A 27,341-nucleotide genomic window follows, 5' to 3' on the forward strand; every position below is an offset into this window, starting at 1 on the left:
CACATATCGCCGCTTTTGAACTGGTGGCGATCTAGTTACTATCGGACTGGTTCGTTTTTGGCGATAAAGATCTAGCACGGAACTACAAATTTGGTTCACCAGTTCGGGGTTTCCCTACAGGGATTAAATCGAGTACGTACTCAATTATACCAGACTTGTTACATAGTAGGGGGCTTCTCTTAAAGTCGTAAAAGCCTCGTAAAGCTCGTAAATTTACGAGCCTCGTAAAAGAACTGTCAAAATTTGTATGAAGTTCTATTTACGAGCCCCTCCCAAAATTACGAGGCAAATTTGATGCGCAAATGACCTCGTAAACTTCAGTATTGCCGAGGAGCGGAAAATTATATACTAAAATGTATTTTATAATATTGAAAACAAATGAAAAATAATAATATGGGAATAAAAATAATGAATTTCATCCACTAACAGTACTAACATGAGTTTTCTGCTAATTTTCGGCATTTTTAATTTTATTTTAGCCAATAGTGATAGAGACAAGATGGCGGGATGTTATGGAAAATACTACGAAACAAAAATTGCTTCACAAAATCCTAGTTTATCTGTCAAGCAGTCAGTTTACGCACCTTTTCTGAAATCTGACAATTGCCATCTCGTAAGACATCCCCATGTTAAAAATACCACTTGATTGAATGGAAAAAAGATAGTTGGCTGACTAGTTGGGCATGCGGTTCATACTAGTTTTGAGGTAGTTTACAACTAGTTCATTTGACTACAGGGTACTTATCACGTGTTTCGACGCATTTAATTGATAGCGCACAAAAAATTGAACACACAAAATTGACGCTAATACCATGTTCTGACCGACATTGAAAACATGTTTTCGTTGGTAAAACTGGTTTTCGACCTAAAACATGTGTTTTCGTCCATGTAAAATCTGTCAAACGAAAACTAGTTTTCGCTGAAAACCACTTGAAAACTTACGTTCCACTCATTCCAATCGGTGTCTGCACTAGTTTTTTTCGATTATTTATCGAAGTGAAAGTCATATTTTATCATTTTTAATACGTCATTTCGGATTTATTATTAATTGGCTGGCCAAAATAAAGTAAGCATGGAAGTAAAAGGTTGTTAATGAAAAGAAATTGAAGGAAAAGTATTTTGGTTTTGTTTTTGTGTAGCAAAACTGTAAACAAAGGATGAAAGAAATGTCAACGAAAACACCAACAGTCGGTGTGAACAGCCTTCAGCCCACAATCCCAAAACTCGTTTTCAAGATGTTTTCGTTGTCGGTCAGAACATGGTATTAATCGCCTAAATCTGGACGCTCTGGTTTTTGCACAGCAATAAATATGTAAGTGTGTACATATCGCACATATGTTTATATTCCACAATTTGTTAAAGTTTTTGTTTTATGTAGGTACTCGTTTGTTCGTATTTTATTTATACGAGAAAACATCCCAACAAGCAAAATCACCTTTTTTTAAGCTTATAAAACGTTGATTTTTTGTTTATAAATCGAAATGGAAATATAAACTTATAATAAATGTTCAAAAGAATACTTTTTATAAGCGTATAAATATAAACTTATAATTAAGGTTAAAAAAAGTTGTTTATAAGCTTATGAATATAAACTTGATTTCAAAGAAAACCTTTTTATAAACGTTTTTATAACCATTTATTTAAACGATATTTCATTAATAACTCAGTTTTTGTCTTATATGTAATATGTATGATAGTAAAAATAATTGAACCTTGTTTAAAATAGCATATCGACCTTTCTCGGCAGCCACGTCGAAAACGCCTATCTCAGAGAACTTTTCAATGCCCAGTTTAGAATTTGATTGAAAAACACCCTATCTCAGAATTTGATTTACAAACGCCCTATCTAAACTGAAAATATATTGAAAATATGTTGAGATAGGACGTTTTTGAATCGGCAGCTGGGGTAGGGAATTTTTGAACCGAATTTTGAAATAGGACGTTCTTGAAAAGTTTTCTGAGATAGGGCGTTTTTTAACCAAATTCTGAAATAGGGCGGTCTTGAAAAGTTTTCTGAGATAGGGTGTGTTGAACAGGCTGCCGAGATAGGTCGTCAATTGAACTAAATGAATTACATATATGAACTAAAGAACTAGTTCCCTCAGGTAAACGAACTACAACTGAACGGTCCTCTCAAAAAAACTAAAGAGCCCAACTCTTCTTGAAAGCATATAATGCATTCCTATTTATGCAAGAAAACATATCCATTAAATAATGAATTGTTTATGCCGCACTAACTTTCAAAAACGATCAGAACATTCTTAATTAATTTCATTTATTTGCCGAATTTCTCATTCTCCCAAATACCACGGAATGTGATTAACTTGCATGAATTCGATCAATTTCTTTTTTAAATAAAGCCAGAGAATATGTACATATATATGGAGATGTAAGAAAAACAGCCAGCTATTATGTACGAATGTACGATGTCTTTGTATTGCGCTGTACTTTTGTACAGGTACTATGTATGTATGTGTGTACCTTAGGGTGGTCCAAAATAAGTAAAGGCTGAATTTTAATACTCTCACCCTCTAGGATCGTACTATATCGAAAAAATACGCCCCTATTTATTATTTTGAAATCAAAAAATATTTATAGGTCGCTCAAAGTGCTCAAAGTTTTCCATGTATTTTATATGGGGGAAAAAATAATTTCGTAGAAATGGTATAGAATATTTTTCAATCGGAAAACTCCGGTTCTCTTCAGATTTTTTATTTATTCCCCCATTTCATTTTCTGGTGATTTTGGCGGACCTATAAAATATAGTTACTATGAAAAAATGGTTAAATAAATAATTGGGTATTATTATTGGGAATCTGCTGAAGAGAAACAGAGTTTTTCGATCGCAAAATATTGATTTTCAAGAATTCTATACGATTTCTACGAAAAGTTGTTTTTTTCACATATCAAAAATTCACATGGAAAACTTTGAGCGCTTTGAGCGACTTCTATATATTTTTTGATTTCAAAAAAAAAAAATATGGGTATACATACATATATTTTTCGGTATTAGAACAACCCTAGGTAGGTGGTGAGAGCATAAAAATTCCGGCTTTACTTTTCACATGCATTTTTGGGCCACCTTAATGAACCTACATATACGTACATATAAGTATTATATGTGCATTTATCTATACATTTTATATGTATGTACTTGTCTGTATGCAGATTCATGTAGCATGCACGAACCCTGCAAAAAGTCGTGTGCCTAATTTCTATAGAGAGTGGAACCGGACTAACCGCATTCAGGTACAATCCCTTAAAGTATGTTTACATATAAATATAATCTCAATCAAAGCTCGTGTTTAATCAACCCCGATTACACAGGCCACTCTCATATTATTAGCCGTCAAATTTGTTGTGCTTGTTATTCTGACATCTCAATGAAAAGTTATGTTTCTTCTCTGTGCCACCATGATCACTTTTTTCTGCTATATTAAGCAATTTAAATATATTTAAACATAATATTTTATTAAAAATACCTTTACAAACCCCTTTTCTTTGCTAGTGACCATTTTTGTTTGCTTTTAACATTTGGCATTTCTCCTCTTCTTCGCAAAAATAATCGATAAAACTAGGTGGGACACCGAAAAGTGATTGATTTAATCTGAGATTATTTTATAATTTCAGAAGAGGCAGTTACATAAGGACCAGAATGAGGATAATCTACTTATAAGTAAACCGAGTATTACAATACAATTTGAGATTAATTAGTCCCAGCTTCAATGATTTGCATGTACGCATGTAGTTAAGAGTATTCTCTTATTCGAATCTCAGCGAACTACAATACTCTTTCGGGTATACAATTTTACAATTTGTTTCTTTCTAGGACATGGTCGAATAAATGTGAACACGTCATTACTTATAAAGAGATCAAAACTGGCACAAGTTTGGGCTTTAAAGCTCCAGTTATACATTACCCCTTCGCTAACGTTGGATATCGGTTTTCACTAAATAGCAATGGCAATCTTGTGATAGAAAAAGGCAATGCATTGCCCATTTTCTCACTGGGATAGTTCACGTAAACCGTCAGAATAAGCTTTGTTTCGAAGGTTTGCTGACTGGTAAAATACGAGGAGAGCAACAGCTGTGACAGAGTAGCAGAGACCGGAGTCAGAGTAAGAGCAAAAAGAAGCACAGCTTTACAAAGGCAAGTTGGATTGCGTATAGCAAACCACACATACAATATAATTTAAAAATACATACATACGTATGTAGATTAGGGTGGCCCTTAAATCAAATGAGCGACGTTTTCAGTCACCCCTTCAATCGGTAATACCACGGTCTCAGGTATCACATACAAATTTAAGTCGCGTGTCGCACAGGGACCAAAAGTTCAGATTCCTCTATAGACTCAAAAAATTAAAATAAATTTTTTTCCCACACATACCCAAAATCGATAGTCGAAGATATCACATATAAATTTTGGTCCCGATTGGAGTCGGTTAAAGCGTGTCGCAATGGGGTCCATGGCAAGATGCTCCATTGGGGCTCAAAAAATTCAAAAAAAAAAAAATAACAAATCCATTTAATACCCAAAATCGATACTACTAAAGTCGAAGATATCACATAAAAATTTTGGTGCCGATTGAAGTCGGTTAAGACGTCTTCATAGGGTATTCTGAATTTTGACCCCTGTGCGCCACACCTTAACCGACTCCAATCGGGCCCAAAATTTGTATGTGATATCTTCGACTATAGTAGTATCGACTTTGGGTATTAGATGAAAAAAATAAGAGTAATTTAAATTTTTTGAGTCTACATAGAGGAATCTGAGCTTTGCCCCCTGTGCGACACGCCTTAGCCGCTTTCAATCGGGACCAAAATTAATATGTGATATCTTCCACTATAGTAGCATCGACGTAGGGGTTGAGGCTTAGCAAATCTGATGTAAGTTTGCTTCCTGCATTTAAGGACCACCCTAGTGTACATACACATATAGAAAATGGGCAGAAAAATTCAAAACGCAGATGAGGTGAAGTAGTGACTGCAAGAAAGGGGTACAGAGCTTTGCTTATCTAACATTAAGTAAAATAAAATTGACTTCAAGGTGCGCTTAGTTTTAATTTGTACATATACATATATGTATGTATATATTTGTGTATACATATTTATTTTTACAAGCTTTTTCAAAGCTGCTGAAGCAATTTCGTGCAATTTAGGAAGAGTACCTAAGGGGAAGGGTAATTGTGGTCATGCGCGCTGAACATATTGCCGGATGGAGTAACCATTACCAGATTTGAGACTATTTAGTCGGCGTATATGTGCACTTAGTAGTATGTACTTAGTACTATTTCTTCTTAGGCTTTCATTAAAATTTTATTTCCTTTAAAACCTTAATCGAAAAACTTTAAATTTATGTGCTAAAAGAATTAGTTGCATACAAAAGATGTGCGCATGTGGAAACCTTAAAAGTGTCGCTGGGCAGTTCAAAAGTGCCAATATCGTCCATGTCGCAACATTAGAATCATATCTGTATAAAAAAATTGTTTCATACACGAGAAAAATTACTTATTACTAAGTAGTATGTACATATGTGTTTATGAAGTTTTATATATCGCTAGCTTAGCGTGTAAAGTTGTTAAGTCCATTTTCATTTTTGTTTACACCCTGCCAGCAATTGCCTATCGCCCGGATGTCACTTCTTCGTCACTATTGGAAGTTATCAAAGCGATAGTAACTCATTTCACAAAAACAAAAAACATTTCTATCGCTTTTCTATGTATCTTCTTAAGAGCTGCTCGGACGATTTTTACTCTTTGGAGTTTTAAAAATTAACAAGGCAAATAAATCTTCAAAGCTCAATCAAGTAAAATTATATTTTTGTATAAAAATTTTTTTTTTATTTTTCAGTTGACGTGCAAGCAATCATAATCGCATAACAAATAATAAAATTACATTTAGATTTTACACTGCTTTTTAAAATGTTTAGTTGGAATTTCATAAAATATAAGTGCGTTTGAGCTAGCAATCTAAGCCGAAAGCAGGATGAGAATGGCGGAAGTATCTCTACGGCTGTGGTTGAAAGCTTAGAGGTACCCGAAATTTCCTATTAACTTTCATCAAAAATTTAAACAACAGAAGAGTCTTTCTTAATACTTCAGTCTTTATCGCACAAGTTACTGTCATTCCTATCGAAATAGTTCCTAATTCCTGTATCGCTTTCGTATCATAAAGACGTGACGTCTTGGTGGAACAGTTCTTCCCGAGAGCGATAAGAATTCGAAAAATAGCGATATCATCGACGCTGATTTTCACAGAAATGTCGCGTCAAATTAATAACTTCCGCAATAGAAAGTGCTGGCAGGGCAGGGCCGTTTTTTAAGAATTTCCCAAAACTTTAAATACAACATTTGCATATTTAAAGCAAAGATAAACTCTAAACGAATCAGCAAGATTCGATGTTAATTAACAGTTTTCGTGTTATTTTGACCTTATCTTCTTTTGGACACGTATACAGCAAATTTGCATTTCATAGCATTTTACACAGGAAACGACACATTTTCAATTTCTCTTGCTTCTTATATCAAAACATGAGTTTTCATTGGAGTTAACAATTTTTCACTCTAACTACAGTTTATGCATATTGGAAAAATCACGTTACAACTCAAACGTGGTAGTTGCTTATATTAGGTTTGTTTCACAAGCTACTCGAAGTAACTCTGAGTTACACATACACGTTCCACAAGTAAGTTTTACAGTTTCTTTTGTATACATTCACAGTTTGAACTTTGCTAGAGTTTTTCTACAAGTAGCTTGTGGAACAAACCTATTAAGTACAAGGAAGAGAAAGGAAAAACAAACAAAAATAAAAAAATAAACCCTGCCCCTTATAAAAATTCCTTTAATTTATCTGAGCTCTTAACTGTAATTAACCTCTTGATGGAAATGGGCTAAAAGCTAGCGATATGTAGTTAAATTTTTCACTTACAGGTCTATTCTGCGCTGGTAATAAACATTTTGTAACCGGTAAATAAAGTTCCTGTCAATTTTTAAACCTTTTTCGCATTCTGTGTACTCTTGTAACCGGTAAATTTTGTTACTATTTCATAAGCTGGTAACATAGCTGAATTGCTGAATATTTTAACTGCGTTACCAACGTACCTAGAATCGCGGTGACAACTGGTAACATTTTTTCGTAATAAAATTTTCCGGTTACAAAATCTTCGGTAACGTGCAGAATTGACCTGTTATTGACAAGTTTATAACAAAAATTATTAGCTGCATTGCATGGTTTGCTTTGAAAGATTAGTATCACTGTATCTATGTTAATTCGAAACCATTTCCATTCTCTCTTGTCACATTTGCTCCGAAGATTTGACATTATAAATGGATTATTATAAATCAGTGGTCGGCATTCCAACACATTCAAACGATTCAATAAGTGGGACTGTGTGCGTTAAATGCACTGCCAGGGATGCTGTTTAGATCTAAATAGATCCAATTGGATAAATTTTTAGGCGAATTTTTGCGGGATACTTATTTTTTCCGTACAGTATAAATGTGGATACTTTTTTAAATAGGCCAAAATTTTATATTTCCTATAAAGTTTTTTTCCTTCAAAAATCGATTTTCATTAAAGATGGTAGAAAGCATTACGTTTTCTGAACGTATAAAGAATCGCTATTAAGCGTGAAATTCAAGCATTTTATTTTTTGTGAACGAAGCAATGAACATATGAATAGATCTCACCAAAATAGGTATAAGCGCAATTGCTTTAATTAGTTTAAAAGGATGCTTTAAGCAAGATCTTAATATACATAACGTCGTTTACAGTACAAAACCGCGTATCAACAAAATCCAAAACCGCGTATGTGACGTTGCATAAATTATTTTCTAGAGAGTAAAAACACTCATATTTCAAAATGGTTCTCTTTTTTATAAAGCAATCGCATTTCTGGCTAGTATATTTCAGGACGAATGGATAAGGACTGAGCCAAGAGCTTGTGTGAGCAAATCCAATTTTTGGCAGCAAATGTCAGTTACGCGGTTTTGCAGAATGACGATACGCGGTTTTGTACTTTAAACGACGATATACATATAAGTAAATTATACTCTTTAAATTATATCTTTCATATCACATATTTTCATTTGTTAATTTAAAAAGAAAGAAGATTTCAATGCAGTTTAAAAAACTAAATTTGATTTATTTAAGGAGACTTTTATGAATTTTACTGAAAAGACTTTAAATCAGTGCCCGCCAAACACTTTCCTGGGAAACGAACTATATTCGGCCTTTCACATGTACACAATCGGCTTCTTACACGTACACAATCCGAACGTCAACAGAAAGAGTAGAGGAGCAACAAATTTTATTTAGTTGCATGCAAACAATAGGCGAAGCAGGTTCATGACGCATTATTGTTGAATAAAGTAGGTACACTGAGCAGAATGAATGAATATTCATTCAAAAATTTTATAACACAATTTTTCGTACATACACCCCTAGAAATAGGTATGTATATGGTACCAAGCCGTGCTTTTTCTTTATATTAAAAGCACTTTGTGAATTATGTATTTTTTTTTTTTACCAGACTAGTCCTCAATTAAAACATACAATATGTTTTGTTATTTATCTTTTGGTTTAATCGTTATTTTAAATTGTTCTTAAATGTCAAGTTTTACCTAATTTTAAAATAAATATATATTAGATATATATATTTTTATTTTATTTCTACTTGAAATCAACGAAATTTTCTTTAAATATTCAGAGTGCTCGAAGCACGTTATCTTTTTTGCTCAGAAATCCACACTTAAATTATAAAAAAATAATAATAATTTTGTGCAATACATACAAAATTTTACCAACTTTTTCCTTTCTTAGGGCCGTTAACTTTCATTAAATGTTTCATTCATTTCATTCATTCATCTAAAATATATAGATTTAAAAAATAGCGCACAATGAAAAAACGGCAAAAAACATACCAAAGTTTTTATAAAAAGTAATACAACACAGAATTTTTTTTCCGTGCATTACCACCAACACATTCTCATTTTTTGTTTCATAACTAATACATTCTCATTTTAAGACTTTTCGCTTTTTGGCGGGCACTGCTTTAAATACACTCTAAAATTTTTTTATTTATTTGCGCATATTAAGAGAGGTAACCAGTTTCCTCTTTTAATGTGTTCAAATTCGCACGCCGTGTAATAAAATAAATCATTGCCTGTTTACTCTTACATACCAAATTTGTCGCAAGAGCAAAATTACACATAAAATGTTTAAAATAAAGTAATTAGTAGGAAATGAGTAGTCCACTTGCAAACAGCGTTATGTGATTTTATAATAGAAAGCCATAAATTTGAAAAAGTGACTACGACAACAAGTTGCATTTAAACTGAATCTTTTTTATTATTACCTGAAAATTTGGATAAATAGGAGCCTTATAAAATTGTAACATAACATAACATGTCATAAGATAACATTAACAGTCTATACGACCTAAAGCAGCTTTCTAAGTTCATCAGAAGATTGATACTTTTGAAAGTTCATAAATAAGTATGATAGCGACTTTTGGAAGAAGACTTAACATTTGATGCTATTTTTTTCAGAATATAAAAAGATTTTGCACTCTGTTGTTAGTGGACATGAAACTACTTTAAATACTGGTACGTAATCCGCCAAAAACTAAGAATCGAAAAAATTTTACATAGCGCACTTTGCAAGTAGACTACTCAAATGTATTTGTAGTTTGAAAATTTTTGCAATTTTAAACATTCTATATATGTACGGTGACCATAAATATGGATTCAAAATGAAGGACAATTTTTCAAAAATATGCCTACATATATTTACGTAGTATAAAAATATCAAAAGAGTATTTATGATTCTAAATTCTTAATACATTCTAAACTTTAAAAGTGAATCACGTTTTCTTCATCGATATTAATCTTGTTTACATGAATATTTATAAAAGTATAGTAAAACATATTATAATTAAAATAGCTTACACGAAAAGTGAAAATCTTTAAAATATTATTTTATAGGCAAATTTTGAGTCCTTCAAAACGAAAACAATACCCTTTTTTTGTTTTTTTGGTACTTTTCGCAGTTATTTGTCAAAAATTGACGTCATGAATCGACGTAAACGACGAGTTACAAAGTGCCCTTTACAAAAATATATTTCGCTCCATAGCATCTACATTTCTAATCCGATTTTATTATCTTTGGCTCAAAATTTACTGTAGTGATATATTTTCTTCATCGAATTTTTAAAATAATGAAAAAAAAATCAAATGAAACTGCGCATTTGATTGAAAATCTCACGTATTTCGACTTTGACGACAAAATGCAAATGGTCGCCTGTAGCACTAATAATTTTCATTGAAGTCGCCACAAGTTATATATTTTGATTTGAGGCACATCAATACCCTTCGAGCTGTAAGTCGCATACGTTGATTGGGAGACTTTTTTAATGAGATATTGAAGAAAAGCTACGAAAAGTACCAAAAAATACTTTTTTGAAAAAATCCATCCATTGTCCGATAATTTTAAAATAACGAATAAAATGCGGGACAAATGCAGGACACTTGGAAAAAATCAGTACATTTTCAGGTTTTTCAGGTTTGAAAAACTACGCAGGACCAACCTTTGAAAAACAGTACGGTCCTGCAAAAAACAGAACGGATGGTCACCGTATATATATGTGTATTTATGTGTATATTTTAAAGATCTCAAGTTCAAAATCAAATACTGAACATCTTACACGTATATTTATACAGATTCTTGTTGAAAAATAGATACTTTTAGTAGTAGTTTTACATGCTCTTTTTAGAGTGTACTTGCTATTTATTATATTTACTTTGCAAAATACTTATGCACAAAAAATGTACTTTATAAATTGAAATTACAAATGTTTCATTTTATGCACATGTATTCCAAGTCCTTAGGATGGGTTAAATTATGTCTTTTTCATGAAAATCTTTGGTTTTCTTACAAATTATGAGATGTATATGTAAAAAAAGAAAATTGGTAACATTTGGATACATTTTTGGCTTGGTCAGGGATACATTTTCTTGAGACGGCACTGCATGCTCAATGAGCATGCTCATCTTCCGCTCTTCGTATACGTGTGAAACACACACATGTGCTCAGAGAGCGCTCAGTGAGCTATGGCCTGTCGACACCTATTATAAATGATCACGGAATTTACGTTCTCAGTTACATATTACATTTCCCTGACATCACTTTCATGAAATTTAAACATACAGCGTGGCGCGGCGGGGGATCGACGCGGTTTGAAAGAGCACTATGTCAATGGATTTTATTTCGCTTTTGAAAAGTATGCCAAATAGTGTCAATCGATCTTATTTACTTACCTGTCACCTATTTTGTAACTTTATTATTAATTTTTTTTTAAGTGTAATTTAAAGAAAAAAGTTGAATATAATGTTAGGGAACTTTAGAACTCTTTTTATTTCTTGTGAGTAGATCGTCTGAATCGCTGCTGAATAAAGGCTTGCTGCGTGAAGTAAGCATACGATTTTTGGGTTTTGGCTTTAAATAACAGGAACTCAGACTAAAAAGTAGTTTAAAAAAGGCTTATCTATACAATATTCGGATATCCGGATATTCGGATTTCTTATTGAAATATTCTAATATCCGCTGATCGACTTCACTAGATATGAGACTTTAACCGCTTTACCGCTCGTTTCTTTACTGTTATTGTATTCGATTTGCAAAAAATCAAGAAAATCGTCATATTTAATAATGTTAACTCAGCATGGGCATATGTATGTATTCTTCAAAAGTGTCCCTGCAGTGAAATCCCAAACTAGTCAGAAAAAATACTAGTCTACAACTAGAATTCCCTGATAGAAACCGAACTAGTTCGAAAATGACCAGACCTGTACCAAGTATAAAACGATTTATTCATGCCCTGTTTTATTTGACTTCGACAGTTTAATACAATGAAGTACACAAAATATTATAATTTTAATTTTTATTAATTAAAGCATGTTTTTTTGGATAACCGTTTAATGATTAAATACCGATATTAGCACCTTTTTAATGATTAATAATTAATTATTTAAATGTTAAATGTTAATTAATTCATTAATTTTAATTACATCATTATTTTGTTATTTTTGATCATTTTCAATTCTTTTTGACTTTTTTTAAATACATGATTAATATAATTATTTGATAAATTTCTATTATCAATCAACAAGCCAAACTATAGACAACATTTAAGAATATTTAATAACTGCTTGAATTATTTATTTATTTTATTCTTATCCAAATCTCAAATTTTAAACATTAATTATTACTTTTAAAATTTTTTAAAAATAATAGACAAATGTGCAAAGTTAATGAATTTAATTTATTTGAATGAAATGTTTTATTTTTATTTTAGTTCACTCAAAAACGATCTAAAGAATTCATTTTATTTTTAAATTAAATGTTTTCTTTTGCATATTCAATATTATTAAAAAAGATAAAAATGTAGTATTTATTGTACCTTAGACCTTATACTTTAATAACATTTAATGAAAAATGCATTTAAATTTATATTCGAAAGTTTGAAAGTTTGCTTTTAAAAAAATTCATAAAAATGTGCAATATATTAAAGTGTACTTAAATTTTTTTATTGTATATTCATGAATTCATTCTGTTTTTTGACTCCCAAAGTAGTAGTTTTGGTCCATAATTAGACTAGTATTTTTCCGTCTATTTTGAACTAGTATGAGACTGGTATATTTCTGACCGAAATCTGACAATTGCCATCTCGTAGGACATGTTAAAAATACCAGTTTATTGCATGGAAAAAAGATAGTTGGCTGACTAGTTGAGCCTGCGGTTCATATTAGTTGTGAGGTAGTTTACAACTAGTTCATTTGACTACAGGGGTATTAACTCTTAATTTTCCACTGTTCTGAAAACGAAAAAAACGGCTTCTAAGCGCCTTTTAATTTTGTGGGTACTTCAATGTGTTTTTTGGAACCTGTATTTTATTATCAATAGCGTCTTAAAATTATATTGAGTAAGCATTTAAGATCATAAAAACCGAGTGTAAAAACTTCTAACTGCGCATCGTCGACACCAATGCAAAAGGCCCTTATCTGGTAAGCACAGTTTTTTGTTTGATATGTCTTTGAATGTGGGTACATATACATTTATGTACATATGTATGTATAACAATAACTAATGGAGTAGGTATTAAAGAATAAAAAATAAATAAAAATATTGCAAAAACATATTACTTATGACCTTTTCGATTGATAACGACGATTGATAGCAAGAGCAGCAAAAAGGTTTCTAAGCTAGGTAATAGATGAATGAGTGCTCTTCTAAATATTGCCATAAATCTCTCGGTAAGAAATTACTTTGCAGTCCGGCGTGCAGATGAATATGATATCTAAGGACAATCGTACACTGATTAATGTATTGGTGTTTTTTGTTCAGTGTATTGGTGTAATTGGAATAAATTGTAATAGAAATGGAAGAAATTTTAAAAGATAACAGCAAATGCCAAAAAACAGGTGATCTCAGCTCTAAGCATTTTTTGGCAATCAGCTAATATTGTTTTTACTTAGGAAGCTGTACCATGGGTAGAAGTAATTTCGACAGTTCCCTCTCTTGAATTGCGACTGAATTGTCAAACCTTAACCCTTTATAATTCGCAATTTTTAACATTTCATTTCCATTTCCGATTGTGCGTTGCGCAATGGATTTTAAAAATTAAAATGAAGTGGAATTACGGGCGGTATGCTGTGTGTGGTAAGAATTAAGACGAAAAAATTGTGCGTTATTCTAAGCCCCTCAGAAATCAAGTCAGGCGACAAGGTTGGGCGTGTTTCGAAAATGCCTTTTATTGCTTTTCTAAGTTTTAATATAAAATAAATAAAGAAATATTTAAAGTCGATCTTAAAATTTCGGGGAGTGTTTTTTGGCTGTCCACACAGCGAATGAATTTATGGCAATCTTTCTCGATACTAAAATGCAACCGTGAACCGCTTTGCTGGTTGTTCGTTTTTTCTTTTCGTTATATGTATGTAGTAAACGTAATTTTCATATTAAAGATTAATTTATTATTCATAACTCAATTAAATTCCGAAAAATAATTATTTAAAATAATTTCTGATATTTTATTCAAAATTATACGTTGTTATTTCTCCCAAACTCCCGATCAGTGTCACGCGGCAACACTCGATTAGTTTGACAGCACTTGCAACAGAAATAAAATTGCTAGTGCAACACGAGCAAGTTGAAATATATTTTCGAAATCGGCTTTCGCTTTTTCAATTTCAGTCACATCTTACAACTTTCATTTCTGAAAATGATTTCTGAAAATGATTTCCGAAAAGTGACAGAAAGGTCTTTCTGACTGTGGTCCAAAAACAGTAAAGTGGGAATTGTAATGCTCTCACCCGCTAGGATTGTTATATATCGAAAAAAAGTAGACCCCTATTTTTTTTATTTTAGAATCAAAAAATATTTAAAGGTCACTCAAAGCGCTCAAAGTTTTCCATGTATTTTTATATGAGAAAAAGAAAATTTCTCGTTGAAATGGTAGAGTTCTTGAAAATCAATATTTTGCGGCCGGAAAACTCTGGTTCTTTTTAGGAGACTTTCAGTAATAATACCCAACTGTTTATTTAACCATTTTTTAATACTACCGATTTTTTATTGGTCGCCCCATTGCATTTTTCCGGGTTTTTGTGGGTGTTTGGCGGACCTATAAATTATAGTTGCGATGAAAAAATGGTTAAATAAACAATTGGGTATTATTATTGGGAATCTCCTGCAGAAAAAGAGAGTTTTCTGGTAGAAAAATATAAATTTTTAACTATTCTTTACCACTCCTACGAAAAGTTGTTTTTTCCGCATATAAAATACATGGAAACTTTGGGCGTTTTGAGCGACCTCTAAATATTTTATAATTTCAAAATAACAAAATAAGATTACATTTTTTTCTGTATCATAGGGGGTGAGAGCATAAAAATTCCGACTTTACTTTTTATATGCATTTTTGGACCACCCTAATGTTCGCACATCGAAATAAAATTTCTCTTTCTCAATTTAACAGCGAATTGCGTGGAAAAGTTGGAAATATTGCCACGTCTGACACGCTCTTCTTGGTAAAGAAAAGTACATACAGGAGAACAATATACACAAAAATCAGAGCGAAAAGCAACATTCTATTTTTAATAATTTTATTGATTATTACCACGATTATTTATTAGAAAAAATTGAAAAAGCAACAAAGTAGAAGTTATAGCAGCTATTTCGGAGATCACCACATCTCCTCATCAGACTTCTTTTTTTCTTGACTTCAGCAGAGACAAAGCTCAATAAAAATATTAAAAATAAAATGTTAATAAGCCACAATAACATTGACAACATTCTTGGAGTTGATTCGTTATTCACAAGTTCGTCATAGAGAAGTTTTACTACATATATGTATGTATGTACATTAAGCCTGGTTTTCATTAGGTCATATTTGACGTCAAATGTTGTCAAAACAATGAAAACGAGTTGTCATCTGAATTTGAATAATATAAATTTCTGTAGTGTTAGTTTTGCAATTTTCCTCAAAAAAGGTAATTTTAAGAAAAATTTATATTTTTTTGTGTCAGAAAAATTATGTACATCAACTGAAAGTTCTTATGGTTATGTAGTTCATAAGATAAAATGTCGAAAAATTTAACTTAACCTCCTATATGTTCTTAATTTTTTACTTGCGCTAAATAATTTTGGTAAGGTTGAAATCAGCAAAGAGAGTTATACCCAGTTACATTTGTGGTTTGTCAATTGCTAAAAGATCGGTATTGTAAACTTTTTGTAAAAATTTAACTTCACATTTAACATCAGTAATGAAAACGGAATGTCAATCATCTGACACCGCAATTTGACGACAGTCTTTGACGTGCACTGCGGTATCGACTTTTTTATCAGTTTTTAAAATGTAATGAAAACGCATTTGACACCAAATGAACAACTGTCAGATGAAGGCAGTTTCTGATGTCAGTGATTTTGACCTAATGAAAACCAGCCTTCAGACTGCTCCAATTTTTGTATGGAAAAAATGTCATCCTAGGAAAATGGGGCACTCCGTTTGAAAGGATTTTTTTTTTTGGACCACTCTAATGTTCATACATACATACATAGATGGGCTGCACACGAATTTGGGCCTTACTTTTAGTGCTGGGGTTATCCGTATGTTCGGATCTCCGTTAGGATATTGGAATATACAGATAAAATCCGGATATCAGGTTAATATCCGTTCATTCGGTTATCCGGATATTCTAAACATTATTTGAAGGGATTTTTTAAAAATGTTCTGAAAATTACTGAATCTATGGAGTTACAAAACAAATACCCAATACAGCATTTAACTAATATACAAATAATCGTTACTTTATTATTAATTTTTAGATTTGAATATCAGGATATCTGGATATCTATACACTATTCAGATATCCGAATATAAACACGCTATTCGTACTTTTTGTTCAGATATTGGAATATCCGTATAGTCCGGATAGTCAAAAAATCTGAAACTCCCACTAGGATGTGTGCGACTCGTCCAACATACCTGTAACTCCCAGCCAGGCAAAACAAATTTGTATCTCTCATACTTATGTATGCATTAATATGCATATGTTTGTATGCACGTACAGTAATATGCATATGTACATATGTATATACCCAGTGGGAAAAGTAGTAATGCATTACATTCGTGATAAATAATGTAAAGCATTTCTTATGAGTTTGGGATTCTATTACTATTTAACACGTAATCACCATTCTAACGTATCAAAAGTCCCAAAAAAACTCACATTAAATCGCATACTTTCCTAGATTACTACGTAATGCAAATTGAATGCTGTACTTTTTTAGAACATCGCCGTAGGAAAAATGTATTTTCGAATGTGAAAACGGCTGTTTTACTGTTTAGTTTTTCGATTACCATACCATACATTTTTCCACTGGGTATGTGTGAAAAGCAGTGAAATCGAGTAGCAAAACCAGTGTTGGCATTTTTGGTACAACTGTACTTTTTTTACAATTTCGTTTACAATATACTTTCCTACTACGCAGTACCTTTTAGTACAATTTTGTGATGAATACTATGTATAAATATATAGCCCTGAAAATGCACTGCGGGAAATTTTTTTTTCTCTTTTTGTCATCGCCTTCTCGTTGTCACACGGTGTGCTATCAACCTCACATTCCTAGTTTAGGCAAGTTTTGAAAGAATATTTTCGATACTAAAAATCTTTTTAAAACAAAATGTCGAAATCAGCTTCATATAGAAACAGTGTCATCGTTAATTAAGGAAGAAATGTTCTTAAATATCATAACTTTACGAAACTCACGTATTGACTAGATTTGACTATTTATTTTATTATTTAGTCTGATGTATGTTGATCTCCGAAATAGCTATCACTTCTACCATTTATAAATTGTACCTAATTTTTCACAATAGTTTTGATTAAAAACAGTCAAGCTCAATAACATTGTTGAACATTCATAATAACTTAAAAAAATTTGGTTGTTAAGAAGTGTACCTTAAAACATGTTAAAAGTGTAAAATATGTAAATGTACCTACATAAACTTTCCCATGAATAGACCTGTATGCAGCTCTCAAGAAAAGCAAAAAGTCCATATAAAATGAACTACAAGAAATGGCTAAGGGCGGTATTGTCACTTGCGAAGCGAACGAATTTGGCGAAGCGAATGGTTTGGCGAAGCGAATGAATTGGCGGACGCAACTTAAATATGCATTAAGAGTGTTCGCTTTTACAAGCTTGTGCAAGTTCTTCGCATCGCGCACTCTTTTAATACCTTCTCCGCATTCGCTTCGCAAGTGACAATACCGCCCTAAGAAGTTATCTTGAGTCAAATTTCCTGCAGACAGTACGTAGTTCTTAAGAAATTTGCTACGCTTTCTACTACGGTTTTCTAAAGTTTTTTTGTGAAAAAGAGCACAAGGCAACCCATGCTTGCAACAGAAATATATGCCCGTTTCATTATTTCCTGAGAAAAGAGCCAGGCAACAGGCTAGTGAAGTATAAGTTGTCAAAATTCCTTGGGCATACACACACGAAATAATGGCAATTTTTTCTTGACCGTTTTCTTGAGAGCTGCATACCAGTCGATTATCATCAAATCATTGGTCTTGAAGGGAATCTATGTATGCATGTATGTACTAAGAAAATATATAAGCAAAGTAAAAAGTCGATACAATTAACGGTCAAAAAGTACAGTTTTTGTATAGATTTCGTACTGAAGGTACAATTTCATTTCCCAACACTGAGCAAAACATGAACAACAAATAAACTCGGAATATCCTGTGTTGAAATCTTAGTGTATCCATCCACATGTACACACTTATGTATGTACATACATATGTACGTCGATGCAGCTGTGTGTTTTTCTGTGAAGGCACAAATATCCTGTCTCTATCTGACTAACCCTCCCTATGTCATTGTCTGGCTGGCTGAACTACTGATTCTCCCTTTTGAATGCTGTTCTTTATTTTTACATCTAGTCCGTATCTCTCTCACATGCGCTTTGAATCATTGAGCGGCCAGCCATCCAATCAGTCAGATAGCTGGCAATCATCTCTACATCCCTCCAACATTCAATTTATTCGCAATACAGTTTCTAATCAACATTATAAATAACGTTTTGCGATGTCGTTGCGGTTGGAGTTTGTTTTGGGTTTGAATGCAACTTTGCAGCTACAGCATGTCATACAAATTTGCTGCTGTGCTGTCTCAGTTGGTAGGTGCTGGCTTAAGTGCTCTCTTGGTTTGCAGCGTGAAACAAGCCCCAGTGGCCTAATGGATAAGGCATCGGCCTCCTAAGCCGGGGATTGTGGGTTCGAGTCCCATCTGGGGTAAGCTGTTTTTTTTTTTTTTTTTTATTGAATGAAATCTAAGAATGAAATACAAAATGGATCTAAATTATAACTAATGCATAAATTAATAAAAAAAATTAATTAAGCAATACATATTTTGTAAGATTTTTTTTTAATTTTCAGTTAGCTTCAGTTTTAAATTCTTGTGCATTTGATTGAGAAGGGAGCATGAAACTCGAATGTCCATTTTGGCTAGCGACGAAACCAGAGAGCGTATATGAATACGTTCTCTGACGAAACAGCTTTTTGAACTTTCCTTCCTCTGAGGAGATAAGATCAAATACAACAATTAATGACCAAACATTTTATTAACTCAAAGGGTTTTACTGTAAATGCGTAAATCTAAAAAGATATACTATGTACGTATTATATGACACAATGGATATCAAATGTAAGAAGAATGTGAGATATATTAAATAATGATTTGTGTTTACTATGTATATTGTTTTTTTTTTTATATTTATATTTGTCCTTTAGTGCCTGTGAACTAAAAAAACATCAATAGTACTATCAATAATAGCATCGTATTTAAATGGTTCTTAGAAAGAACTTTTTAGCTGCCAAGAAATTCATATTTATTTTGTACGTACATATGTAAATATGTACATTAGACTCCATCACTCCCCAAACAAAAAAAAATCGGTACTGTTTTTTTTCCATTGGAATTATAAAATCTATTATATTTAAGACGTCCATCAAAATGCCTCCAAAAATGGAGTTTTTTATGAATAAAAATTGTTTCTTAAAGACAACGGTGTAAGCTTAAAAAATATACATAAAAATATTTAAAAAAAATTTTTTTTTAAATTTTGAACGGAATTATAATAATGAGATTTTTGATGCTGTATTTCAACTTTTTCAAAGAAAAAACTTGAATAACTGAACCTAAACTCTTGCGAGGTATCATTGGAAAAGTATTTTCTCACCCTTCTTATTTCTTTCCTAATGAGCTCATTCAAAGGAGTTAAGAGAAAGGCAGGATGAACGAACATCATTCGAAGTTGAATTAAGATGTGTTGGTATTTGAAAAAAAAAAATTAGGACACGAATGACTTTTTTGCACATAAATAAAAATAGTGGGAAAATACCTTTCTACCGAGATCCATTAAGCATAAATCAGAATAGTTTTGGCCCAGTTATTTAAGTTTTTCGTAAATATACCTTTGAGAAAAGTAAAAAAATAATAATTAACAATTAAAATATTTTTATGCAGATTTTTTAAGCCTATTCTGTCTTGTCATCTGAGGAGACTTTTTTCAAAAAGTTCTTTAAGAAACTATTTTTATTCATACAAAACTCCATTTTTGGAGGTATTTTCAAATCGGTACAGCTCGCTTAAATCTTAGTATGTTTCCGAAATATTTTGATGGACGTCTTAAAATAAAATAAATTTTGTAATCAGGGCGGAAAACCCGCAACTTTTTTGGTGATGTAGTCTAATGTACATATGTATGTAAACACATAATCACATTCAAATGTACACTTAGGGCCGTTTTCTCAAGTAACCTGTAACTTAAAAGCTCACTTTACATTTAAAGGTTGCATCAAAATTTATGATTGGGTCTAAAGTAAAACATTTTATTATCGGTTTTAAATTGGTTTACAACCAAGAAACATTCATACGTCAAAAACCGATAGCAAAAATGAACTTAGCTTTAGACAAATCTTTATTTTTAAGCCAACCTTTAAATATAAAGTGAGCTTTAAAATTAAAGGTTACGTCAGAAAACGGCCGTTAGCCCAAAATATTAGAAACACATTTTAACCAGTTTTGACTATTTTTTTCTTATTTTGTTTAAAGTTCATTAATTTTTTATAATATGAATCTAAATTTCAAGCAATGCGTGTACGAAAATCTGACAAATTTATCAAGATTTTCTTCTATGCAAAGTATGTTCGAAACTTTTTTATATGGAAGAAAGTGCACAAACACCTTCAGCTCATTTCTGCTGGAGTTGCAAAACTATCGATAGTACCACCATCGATAATTTTTGATAGTTTTGCAAAAACCAACAAAAGTCTCCAAAACCTCTCAATAGTCTTGCAACTCTATTTTCGTGAGTAAATCGTGAATACGAGATTTTATTATCTTCTTTGAAAGTTTATAGGAGAATCAACAAAATCGAATATTCACTTAGGGAACACTTTTAGGTGCTGATAAAACCTGCCAATGCGCAGCAAAATTTAATCTCAGTGTAGCTCGCTTGAAATGCAAGTGTTTATATGCAACAAAAGAAATGAGTCGATCGAACACGCCTTCAAACAGAGTTCATCCCGATGCAACCCTGTTAATACGTGTGTCATTTCTTGAAAATAAGAAACATGGAAAAATAATAATTAAAGATCCAAACAGCCATGAAAAAGAATATAAGCTATTAATTTTATAAGAAAGCTTAGTCTAAATGTAATTTCAAGAACTATTTAATTGTTTTACTTCATACAGAGTTGCATGAAATAGCCGTGTGGTCAAATCCCGTGTTTATATGCGCTCTTAACACGATACAACAACTCTTAACTCGCATTCAAAATGTGATTTATGGTGGCACGGTTAAAAGTTTCAATTCGATTTAAGAATGTGTTTACATGTGTGTGTCCAAATAACACGGTTTGACTTAGAACGAATTGAAGCATCATATAAACATGGTATATGTTGGCTTAACGTCATCAGTAGAATTTGGAACGAATGTACAGTAAGCAGCTTTAATAGTAAACGAAAAAAGATCGAAACTAAAACCTAAAAATGTTGGCATGCTGCGTTTCTTAAATAAAAACAATTGGCAAGCAGAATACGTAAATATGTTTAGTTTTTTAACTACCACTTTCATTATTAAGGTAGGTCCTTATGGTCTTTAAGAAACTATAGTTAACGCAATGGGGGCGTATTTATAGTCAAAATTAAGTTGGTACTTAAAGTTAGTTGTATACAGAAAATAAAATTTCGTAGAAGTGCTACGAAAAACTTTCGTAGGCTTGGTTTTTGTACAATGTACGAAGCTTTCGTTCATAATACGAACATATTTTTCACAACCGAACAAGATTTTACGAACCATTCGTAAATATAACGAAAGGACTTTCGTAAGGCATTTTTTTAGTACAATTTAAGAAATCTTACGTGTATTTTACGAAACACATTCGTAAATTACTGAACAAATCTCTGTACGAATAATTTTGTATATTGTACGAAAGCATTCGTAATATTTACGGGTGGTTTTAAAATATACGAAATCTACAATTCTGTATTCGTAAAATTTACTTGATACTTTCGTAAATAGAACAAATGCAGAAAGATGTTTTTTAAATTCGTACAAGAGACGAATATTTTCGTACAATATGCTAAATTACCGGCAGCTTAATATTTCATCATATTTGTATGTATCGCGTGTCATTGCGAAATTACTGGTTGGCTGCTGTGAGACGTATAATATAATTTTAAGCGTTTTAAGAGGGTTGTTCTAGATAAAAATACAATACAAAATTAAATATTAAAGCTGTGGATAAATGCTTTTAAGCATACAATATTTTTAACTTCGCCCATGCTGAGCCTTGCGCTGCAATGTGGGACTCATAAATAAGCAATTTCATCAGTTACCTATCAACGGCAAGCCCAAGCCAGGAACAGACGCACTACTTAATGAAATTTTAAGTAAGTATGTACATGTATGATTTTTCACTGAAACTTGCCTTTCAGACGCCTTATAATTTTCCTTTAATTTATAGTCGTCATGGAAACAAACATCGAAGAAGCTACGCATCTGCCAAGTACCTCCATATAAAAATATTATAATGTTTAAAAAAGTGAAACCAGTATTTTTTATATTCATTCATATTTTATATCTTATTATATTTAATAAGGGTTTTGTTGGGTTTCATAATTTAACACTTCGCATCAATATACTTTATCTAATGAAGGCTAAGCAATAAAAAAATATGTAGTATAGAACCTATTCGTATGCATACAAATAAAAGACTTAAGTTGTATTATAGGTAAAATAACCTCTTTTATTCATTTTAAACTGCAGAGTAGTTAGAAAATTTAGGTAAAACTTATTATTTACGACAGTTATACTTGTAATATCTGCACTTCTTTCGTATAATGTATGATTGCTTTTATTCTTTACACTATAAAAAACATAGCTCAAATTATAACTCAACACTTTCATTATATTTTAAACATTAATGTTAAGCGTTTTTACAAAAAATTTTGTTAAAGAAAAACGCTTAAAATGAAGGATAAAAACAAAATAAAAGTGTTGTTTTATAATTCGTACTGTGTTTTTTACAGTGTGGCGAATGAAAGCAACCGCAAATTCTACGAAAATGATTTCGTTAAATATACGAATTATTTCTGTGCATTTTACAAAAATTTCGTAAAAAACTAAAGAAATAGTACGAAATTCTTTAGTAACTAGTACGAAATTCTTTAGTAAAACGTAAGAAATTCGTTCGTAAATAGTACGAATGCGTTCGTAAAATGTACTTAAGATCTGATGTCTCATATTTTCGTAGTATGTACGAAAACGGTTTTGTACAATCAACGAACACTTTCGTGGCTCAAAATGACGAAAATTTTCGTAAGATGTACGAAAGTTTTCGTTATATTTAAGCGGATTTTATTTTCCGTGTACCTTTTTGACATAATTTTGGATGGGTTATCTGTCAATAAAGTTACAACCAACTTTAAGTACCAGATTAATTTTGACCATGAATACGCGACTATCGATAGACTATCGTCGTGGGCTATCCATTACTTTTAGCATTCCCACACATTACCTTTTCGCACTGGGTTAGAAAGTTGAAGTTTACAAATACATAGAAGATATCGAGCCCTAACCGCAAAAAAAAGGTAAGCGACATTCTTTTCAAAATTTTTTTTTTTTGATGCAGAAATATTCCAGAGCATCTAATGTAGATGCATTTAGGCATCAAAAAGAAAATTTTGAAAAAAATAACGTCATTTTGGTGGTAAGGGCTCGATATCGATGTATACTACATACACATGGATGTACATACATACATAGATATGTATGTATATGCAACAGATGCCCACACTTACAATGTAAGGGAATATTTAAAATCAATACGAACGAACGATAAGCTGTGCAAGGCCTGCTTAGAGTACCTTTCAACTGCAGAGATTGCTAGCGCAGAGAATCTTCGCAGAATGCATTATTTTTTGTGTATATGTGGTTTTATGTGTGGTTGCATGTTCTACTAATGTTGCCACTATAGTCAATTCTTCTTTATCATTTAAAATGTGCATACGAAGATCTTCTCTCTATAAATATTGATACAACTGGGGATTTCTGACGAGACTTATGCCAAATGTGATATATACTAAATACGAGGGTACTAAAAAAAGTTCGGTAAATTGATGATGCATATTTTAAGTGGTTTTGAAAAATCAAAGATAGTACATGGTTCATTCTAAATTTCAGAGAAATTGGTAAGTATAGAGACAAGAAAGTGATTTCTGGTTATTTCCCAAAAATGAAGAAAATTTTCTGAGAAAAAGCTTTCGGTAGGAATGCAGACATTAATTATGCGGTTAAAAGCTCAGTTATGTTTAACTTACCGTAAGAAATCATCAATGATTGCTCAACACGTCTACTTAAGCCAAGAGCGGAAATATTTGGTTTTTGTATTTTCTTTTTCAGCTGTTTAACAGTTCGCCGCCTAAAATGCCACATAAAAAAAAAATCGCGCATACAAAAATGTTTGCTTTCATTTATCTTAAAGAAATACAAAAACGAGAGTCTGGCAAGCCTGATTCTCTTACCGCTCTCAAATTCCATAAGGCCGTAACTTAAGAACCTAAAATCTACAGGTTCTTAAGTTTCTTACGGTAAATTAAGTTTTAACTAACCGCCACCACGGTTTCTCATATAACAGGTTGGCCCAAATATTAAGTTAAGTTACGGAAATTAAGTCTAGACTAACTAAGCTTAAGAACCTGTATCCTACAGGTTCCTAAGCTTCTTACGGTAAGTTAAGTTTTAACTAACCGCCAACACAATTTCTCATATAACAGGTTGGCCCAAATATTAAGCTAAAATAAGTTACGAAAATTAACTTTAGAAGCTACAAAAACGCGATTTTGGGGGCAGATTTGAGCAGTGGGTCTACAGATTAACGATATTTTTTTTTAATTAATGGTGATTATGTAAAAATACAACATAATACAGATTAAGGTTCAATGTCAGATGAATATTTAAATGGCACTTAAGTTTAATTTTTGATTGTTATTTTAATGCCATTTAGCTTTCGTTGGATTTCAGATCAAATTTATTTAAATATGCAAAACAAGTGGCAACAGTGTTGCTTGTTCCTTGAAATGTTGTTGCATTTGTTTGTTTGTTTATATTTTGTGCTGAACAGCTGATTTTTGTTTGGCAACATTGATAAAACAACTTATCTTGGTTGTTTGGTACAAACACACGGTTGCATATCTCATATTTAAATAGTCAATATTGGCCATTTAAGTGCAGATTAATTGTATGATCTGAAAATGAATTTTTGAAGTTAATTAACAATTTCTACTTAAATAGGCCATCTGAAATTGGGCCTAATAATAGCAAATTAAAAATATTTGTGTATGTTTTTTCCAAGCAATTACGCGAACTTTTATAAGTCCCTTCGTATAATTAATAAAAAAATGCGAAAGCAATTGTGAGAAAATTTATGTAATTTGTACATGGCAACACCAACATATTTAAACGTTTGGTATTTGTACACGATACACAAATGCACACGATATCTCGCTGGTGTCGTCTACGCGCTCTTATGCGAATGTATTCGGGCGTTCTCGTGTGCATGTGGCAGTGCCAAAGCAGTGCAACGACCTGTGAGCAACACGAGTTGTAGTTGTAGCACATCTGACACATCGTTAGAGTGACACACCAACATCGTCATCTGCATCATTACCAGTATAGTCCGCACCACCGAGGCGTTAAGCTGGTTAACTGTGCCAACTGAATGCATAGATCTTTAGGACGAAAGCAAAAAGAACAATACATAAGAGTATTCCTGAGTTTTATTTTAAATTTCCTAACTTCCTTCAGACATACGTACATAGGTATCTGCATTAAGGTGCGGTTAAACGTGACAATGCAAGCGCCTTTTCTACGCATTTTGCTGTCAAAATGTGAAATCGAAAGTCTACTTTCCGGCGTAAACAGCCAGAAAGTCCTTATTGCAGATTTGCAGAAACCACTTTCGGAAATAAAGATTGTAAGGTGTAACTGCAACTGAAATTACGCAAACCGCTTTCGAGAAACAATTTCAACTTGCTCGTGCTGCACTAATTATAATAATAATAATAGATTGGCGCTTACACATATGTAAGTGTTTGGCCGAGCTTCTCCTCCGATTTGTGGCGTGCGCCTTGATGTTGTCGCACAAAGGGGAGAGACCTACAGTTGCCGTTGCAGTACGCCGATTCCGAACGGCGATAGCATTTTTATGAAAAGCCGTTTTTCATGGCAGATATACACTCGGAGGTTTTGCCATTGCTGCCGAGGGGAGAACGATGTTAAAAAAAAAACTTTTTTAAATTTTTTTTTGCAACGTTGCTTGAACCTAGGCGCTGCGGAGTGGAAGCGCGCACTGCTACCACTGCACCACAGCGGAACTAGCAATTTTAATTTTTGCTGCAAGTGCTGTCAAACCAATCGAGTGTTGCCGTGTGACGCGATTTTTGCCGAATTTCTATAAGATTATAAAAATGTTGCATCACATTTAAATAAATACTTGTAATTATTGTATTCTCCTGATATGAACAATATAAACATTAAAGCATTAAACACTTTGTGGTTGTTTTCTTCGCATTTGAGCATAAAAAAGTTTTCAGGTCAGTATTGTTTATTCAGCAACGATCTTATATGAAGTGAAAAAATATTGAAATACATTTTTCCATGTTTTGTATAAAAAACAAAACTTGCTGAGGATCGATTGTAGAAAGTAGAAAGTAATAAAGTTTATAATTCCATTTGTTGAAATCCAACACTTCCCCTCAAATGGAATCTTACATATGAATATGTATATAATAATTATGTTTAGTCTAAATTGTAGTTAATCCAAATTCTTTAATGCAATTATTATGTTTCGGCAATGGTAACGCTTTAGTCAGCACGTCAGCTGGCATTTTATCAGTCGACAAATATTCAATTGAGATTTCTCCTCTCTCCACTGTGTCTCTAATAAAATGATGACGGATATCAACATGCTTCGTTCGATTATGAAATATTGGATTTTTGCTTAACATTCCTGCGCCTTGATTGTCATTAAAAATTTTAGTAGTGCTTAGCTGACCCTGTATTTCAGTTAGCAAACGTCTAAGATGTATCGCTTCTTTTGTTGATTCAGAGAGCGCCATATACTCTGCTTCTGTACTTGACATTGCAACAGTTTTCTGCTTTCGAGACTCCCAGCTTACTGCAGCGTTTGCTAACTTGAAAACAAAACCTGTATAGGAT

General features: G+C 32.3%; 1 protein-coding gene and 1 non-coding gene across 2 annotated transcripts in view; one reads left to right on the forward strand and one right to left on the reverse strand.

The window, feature by feature from the left end:
- The window catches only part of LOC118744187 (neurogenic protein mastermind), a 209,864-nt gene that overhangs the window by 144,490 nt on the left and 38,033 nt on the right, over positions 1-27,341 (reverse strand). The window lies entirely within an intron of this gene.
- Positions 18,780-18,852, forward strand: Trnar-ccu. The gene has a single exon. It is a non-coding gene; the product is annotated as a tRNA-Arg (tRNA).

Source organism: Rhagoletis pomonella, unplaced genomic scaffold (genome assembly GCF_013731165.1).
Source record: "Rhagoletis pomonella isolate Grant_MI unplaced genomic scaffold, Rhpom_1.0 Rhpom_scaffold_00008, whole genome shotgun sequence".
Taxonomy (NCBI): Eukaryota; Metazoa; Arthropoda; class Insecta; order Diptera; family Tephritidae; genus Rhagoletis; species Rhagoletis pomonella.